This window comes from Hyaena hyaena, unplaced genomic scaffold (assembly GCF_003009895.1).
Source record: "Hyaena hyaena isolate Hyena2069 unplaced genomic scaffold, ASM300989v1 scaffold_6, whole genome shotgun sequence".
Taxonomy (NCBI): Eukaryota; Metazoa; Chordata; class Mammalia; order Carnivora; family Hyaenidae; genus Hyaena; species Hyaena hyaena.
In genome coordinates, this window is record NW_024080638.1 from 6,941,221 (window position 1) to 6,947,220 (window position 6,000).

Genomic DNA, 6,000 nt, shown 5'->3' on the forward strand with positions numbered 1-6,000 from the left:
CGAGACGGGGCCGAGCCGGGGCGCGGGGCGCGTGTGACAGCGGCCGACCCGGCGCGGGTGACCCCAGGGCAGGGCCACTCCTCCCGGCCTTTTAAGGCCGCGCCCCGCTCCCGCCCCCGCCGGCGGAGCAAGGCTGGCGGCCGCTCAGGAAGCCGGGCGCGGGGGAGCGCACCGCCCGATTCGGCCCCCCGCGTCGCCACCCTCGGGTCGCCGCGTCACGCTGCGCCTGCGAGCGCGGCCGCCTGACAAGGGCCCGATTGCCCCACAGCCAGGCGTGCCCCGACCTTCCCCTAGCTTGTCCCGGCGGCGACTGGGGCTGAGACCCCCGGCAGGGAGCAAGATTCCACGGTTCCTGGAGGGCAGGTCTAGGCGAGTGGTGGGAAGAACCTAGGATTCTGCCTGGGATCGGGGCTGGGGTGTGAGGTTTCCTTCTGTTGCGTTTTAAAGCAACAGGGACCCGTGCTGCTGCAGGGAGCTGGGCAGCGAGACTTTGAGAGAAGCGCTAATATCTCTTTGAGGTGTTGGTTTCAGTTCTTTTGGATGAAAACCCAGCAGTGGGATCGCAGGATCGGACCACAGGGTCGGTCTAGTTTTAATTTTTTGAGGAACCTCCATACTGTTTTCCATAGGAGCTGCACCATTTTGCACTCCCACCAACAGTGCACAAGGCTTCCAATTTCTCACACCCTAACACTTGTTGTCTTGTTATTGTCTTTCTTTTTTTAATGATAGGATAGCCATCCCGACAGGTGTGAGTGGTTTCTCATTGTGGTTGTGATTTGCATTTCTCTGATGATGAGTTGACCATCTTTTCATGCTTGCTGGCCACCTGTCAAGTCTTCTTTGGAGAAGAATCTATTCAGATCATTAGCCCAGCTAATAATTAGGCTATTGGTTTGTTTTTGTTCTTACAGTTTCATTGTACGTGTTCCTTATATATTCTGGAGATTAGCCTCTTATCAGATGGAAGGCGTACAACATTTTCTCCCATCTTATAGGTTGTTTTTCAGTCTGATGTGTCCTTTACCGTGTAGAAGCTTTTAGTTTGATAGAGTCCCACCTGTTTATTTTCAGGATCTTGAAGAAATGTCAGTACTGCTATGTTCATTGCAGTATGATTCACAATAGCCAAGATGTGGAAATAACCTAAATGTCCATCAATGGATGAATGGATAAACAAACTGTGATATGTATACATACAATTGAATACAACTCAACCTTTAAAAAGAAGGAAATTGTGCAATTGGTGACAATATTTATGAAGCTTGGGGACATTATGCTAAGTGAAATAAGCAAGTCATAGAAAGACAAATACTGCATGATGTCACTTACATGAGGTATCTAAAATAGCCAAATTCATAGAATCAAAGAGTGGAGTGGTCGTTTCCAGAGGCGGAGGAATCACTAATCTATGGCGTAAAGTTTCAGTGAAGCAAATAACGAAGCTCCAGAGGGCCGCTGTACAGCGTTGTACGATACGTGGTACACTTAAAAGTTTGTTAAAACTCTCATGTTAAGTGTTCTTACCACAAATGACAAGCAAGCAAGCAAACAAACAAACAAAAAATGCACACAAACAAAACCTCAGGAGAAACTAGGCTCTCAGCCTGTGGACCAAGCCGAAGGCCTCTGGGAGAAGAGTCTTGCTTTAAGCACCTGCACGGGTGGGCCTGGCGTTAGGATGTGCCCCAGGCTGGGCCCCGGCCCACAGGATCCAGCCCTGCACCCCAGGGCCAAGGGACAGACAGAGAGGTCCGGCCAGCCCCAGGCGTCCCTCCAGATGACAAAACTCTCTGGCAGAGGATAGATCCCACCAGAAAGAATAGAGTCACCAGGGTCATCTGCTCCCGAATAAAGTCCCCAGGGCCCTTTCTGTTTCTTTGCAATTGCTCTTCCTTCTCAAGGGCTCACTGCCCTGGATTGGCCCGAGCCCTCTGCTATTCTGGCTGCTTCGCTTCCTCCTTTAAGTACACACTTCTGCAAAGGGGAGCAGGCTGATGGGTGGTGCAGGCGCAACAATGCACCAAAAAGGGGGCGCCTGGGTGGCTCAGTCGGTTAAGCGTCCGACTTCGGCTCAGCTCATGATCTTATGGCTCGTGGGCTCTGTGCTGACAGCCTGGAACCTGCTTCGGATTCTGTGTCTTCCTCTCTCTGCCCCTCCCCCTTCATACTCTTCCCCCCAAAAAAAATAAATAAACATTAAAAAATTATTTTAAAAATGCACCAAGAAGAAAGACACTTCTTCAGGGTCCCCCCCACCCAGGGATGGAGAGTCAAAACTCACAACCTCTCTCCTTGTCTGTGTGGCCCTGACACAGCCATGGCAGCATGACAAGCAGGACCCCAAAGCCACACAAAGGAGACTCAAGTGTGCAGGGAGTGTTTATAAAGTCAAATGGATAATGTACTCCTGGAAGGAGGGACTAAAATCTAAATGAGTGTGTGCAGATATGTGCCTCCTAGGTGAGCCATAATCTCCCGTCCCCCTCCCTGTCACCGCTCAGCCCCCTGCGGCCGACCCAGACAGCTGTGCCTTCTGCAGATAGACCCACCTAGTTTCTCCCATGAAGACGGGCCCTGCAGTCCCCCTCAAAGCTTTCTCACTTCCTTCTTCCTCCTCCTCGCCTAGGCCCACCTTGGGAGGTACTGGTTTCACTCAGCCCAGGCCTGGCTCTCCCACTCCATTCCTGACCCTGTTTTCTCAGAGGCCGCAGCAAAGCAGTTCGACCAGCCCATCCCTGTGCGGCGCAGAGGCTCCAGGGGATGGGGACGGGATGGGGGAAATGGTCCTCAGCAGTCAGATAGGCCATGAGAACGGCAGCCTGAGCTGTAGGGGCCATTTCGGCCATTTCTTCAAGGAGTCTGTCTATTCTTGAGGTTGTGGACACGAGAGGATAGACTTGATCCGAATCCCCTGGGAGGGTCCATGTTGTCTCTGTTCTTCTCATCCTCTTGTAAAACTAAGGACACTTGAGGGGCCCCTGAGAGATTCCCACCAGATCTAGGATAGGTCAGTCATCATGACGCTAGCCAGCCCTGGGACCCTCCAGGCTTGAACCTCAATCCTCTGAACCCAGAAACGAACTAGACCCGGGGCGGGCTGTATTTCTGCCAGTTTAGGCTACTCTGGTGTGGATTATATTTTCGCCACGTCCCACTACCCCCTCCAACTCTGCAGGCTCCAGCTGAGTTAGTGCCTGGCCGTCCGCGACTACCAGCAGGCATCGCTCTTGAGCCAAGTTGACCCTGACCCTGCCACTTTAGTCTCAAGGTTGACTTTATAAAGTACAAAAGTTAAACCCTTTTATCTTTTAGATTGATGAAGTCACACTATTTGAGCAGAAAGAGACTCAAAAGAAAAAAAAAAGAGAAGCAGCTAACATTTACTGAGCCCTGACTCTGTTCTAATCACTTTACAGGAATGAATGAATGTAGTTCTCTCAAGAGAGTCCCTAAGCTAGTCTATCACTTCATTTTCTGGTGGGAGAAACTGGGACCAGAGAGGTTAAGTAATTTGCACAAGACCACACAGCTAGTAAGTTGGGGAGTCAGTATTTGGCACTAGTCTTTGCAAGCCTATAGCTTTGGGGAAATACAAATATAGGGAATTTGTTCAAGGATGTCCTCTCAACCAGCACAGGAATGAGGAGAGGAACAGAAATGCCTTAGTCATCATGTAATTATTATTGATCAACAGTGTATTACATAAATGGAGAGGAACAAAGGGGTGGATGGAACTTTATTTATCAAATGTATATCCAGGCACTTTACAACCAATTAGGAAATACTTCTATTTTCTTAACGGATGGCTCCAAAATTTATTTTAGAAAGGACCAGTGTTTTTTGGGAAAATACCTTCGATCAGTTAGAAGGTGAAATCCCCAAGCCTGGGTTTCAGCCATGAAGGAGGCTCCAGGGAGGGGTAGAGCTCTATGAGTGAGTCAAGGAGAGGGACTTGCCTGTTGCTCTCCAGAGGGAGGGGTGGGAGAGAAGTGGGGTGCCGGGGGAGGGGGACGTGTGGGGAGGAAGTGAGTCTGGGGCGTTAGTGCGATGGGCCAGGACAGGAATCCCCCCCATCTGGATGGTCAGAGGGACTTTAGAAGAATAGAAATGTCCAACAGGGGTTTTAAGCAGATCGCCGTCTTCTTGTGTGTACGTGAAGCCTTCCTGAGACTGCTCTCTGCCTCCCCAGTTCTTTAGAAAAGTTATTCAGGAATGTTTTGTGTGGGGGCTCTTTTTTGGTGGAAATCAGTAAAAAAGCTGTGGTTGGTGTCTATGTGGACACAATGCCGAGCAGCAGCTGTGAGTCAGCGTGGGGAGGAGGATACCATGAGGACCTAAATCTCCCAGGGATTTGCTGGAATGTGGAACAAGGCTTAGGACTCTAATAGGCTGTGGACTTGGGGAGTTAGGCCATTGGCCCAGATCTTAAGGACCAGAGACACCCGTGCGGCTGTCCCGCAGCCTGCACTCATGAGGGAGCTGTTATTCTCTGTTGTTACTACTTATGGGGCTGAGTTCAGCCTTTCCCCAAGACATTGCAAATGAGGAAAATCGGATGCCCTCAGGGACACAAGTATGTCAGGGAACCAAGGGAAGATGTACAAACTCATCCTAGGAGTCAGAGACAAGCTTTTCAGTGACCATCCAAGCCCTGTCTGTGAAGGCTTTCCCAGTGGCTAGTCCATCACCCCCAGCAAGAGGCAGCCCAAGTCCACTTGCATGACACAAACAATCTGCTGGTCATGATTTTTACTTCCCAAATATAGCTTCACACAGGGGGAAATGTGCTAGTGATTTGAATAGTTACTCCAAATAATTTCCTATGGCAAATTAATAAGTTGGCATTCTGGTTTATCTATCTGCCTTTCTAAGTGGTTCATGTGGGCCTCTGTCTGGAAATGGCTCCCTCTCCATGTGCTGATGAAATGGAGTTTTTGTATAGTGTCGGGCTGAGAGCTAGGTCCCATCTGTAATCAGTGTATCAACATAACATCTGTAATCAGTGTATCATCAACATAACGAGGGCCACCGCTTGGGAGATTGTCTCATTGGCCTTTCTGCTGGAGGTGGCCCCACCGTGCTGCCCAATTTTGTAGATGAGAAAACAGAGTCCGAGGTAGCTATTTGCTCAAGCTCACACAGAGTCAGAATCCACACCTGGGTTTGTGTGACTTCAGAGTCTGTTATTTTCATGGCGCTCCAATTCTGACATAATTGAATAGAAGAGAGATGCTTTAAAAATGCATTTCTCTGTTGAACACTTCCATCAAATACTGTGAACCTGTTCCTGCTGAGGGTATTTTCAAACTCAGTGCTTCATTTGTTCTTTCATTCATTATCCATCCATCCACCTACCCATTCAGCCACCTACCCATCCACCCATCCATGCATCCATCCACTGAATTACAAGCATTTTTTGAATAGCAACCATTAGCAGGGACCAGGGATGCAAGATCGTTTGTCCTCGAGAAGAGTTATCAAAAGGCACTTGTACTAACACTCCAGTTCTGCTTCACACATGAAGTCACTGATGCCAGGCCATGCCTCCTCTTTCATCACAGACTCTGGCTTTATAAGACTCCCCCCCCACCACCACCAAGCTATGCTACCAACCTGAATAGCTTCTTGAACAACCTGCTCAACGCTGTAGAAGAGGAAAGACATGTGCTGCTTCTGCTGCTCAGGATACATGGACTCTTCTTCTGGTAACAAGAGCCCACTGAGATCCAGCTCTGGCCAATCACAGTGAGTGCCTTGGGATCACAGTGATTGGTTTAGAGATAGAAATGTGACCCACGTTCAGACCAATAAGAATGAGGCCCAGGACTTTGGCTTAAATGGTTAGGGAAGAGGATTCCTCTGCTCTGCTGGTCTTGGACTAGTGAAGATGAAAGCCTGGTGCTGGCAGCTCTTGCTACTGCTAGAGAAGAGCTTGCCTGGCATGGGAACCTGTACAGGGAGCCTGAGGAGAGCACACTGAGCTATGCCCGAGGCTTA

At 49.6% G+C, this 6,000-nt stretch overlaps 1 protein-coding gene across 1 annotated transcript in view; it reads left to right on the top strand.

Annotated features, from left to right (window-relative positions):
* Window positions 1-5,708, top strand: part of SNX30 (sorting nexin family member 30) — a 129,193-nt gene extending 123,485 nt beyond the window's left edge. The window contains exon 12 of the transcript XR_005529696.1: window positions 5,565-5,708. The gene's annotated coding sequence lies outside the window, so the exon portion shown is untranslated. The remainder of the gene's footprint in view (window positions 1-5,564) is intronic.
* Window positions 5,709-6,000: the final 292 nt, after the last annotated feature.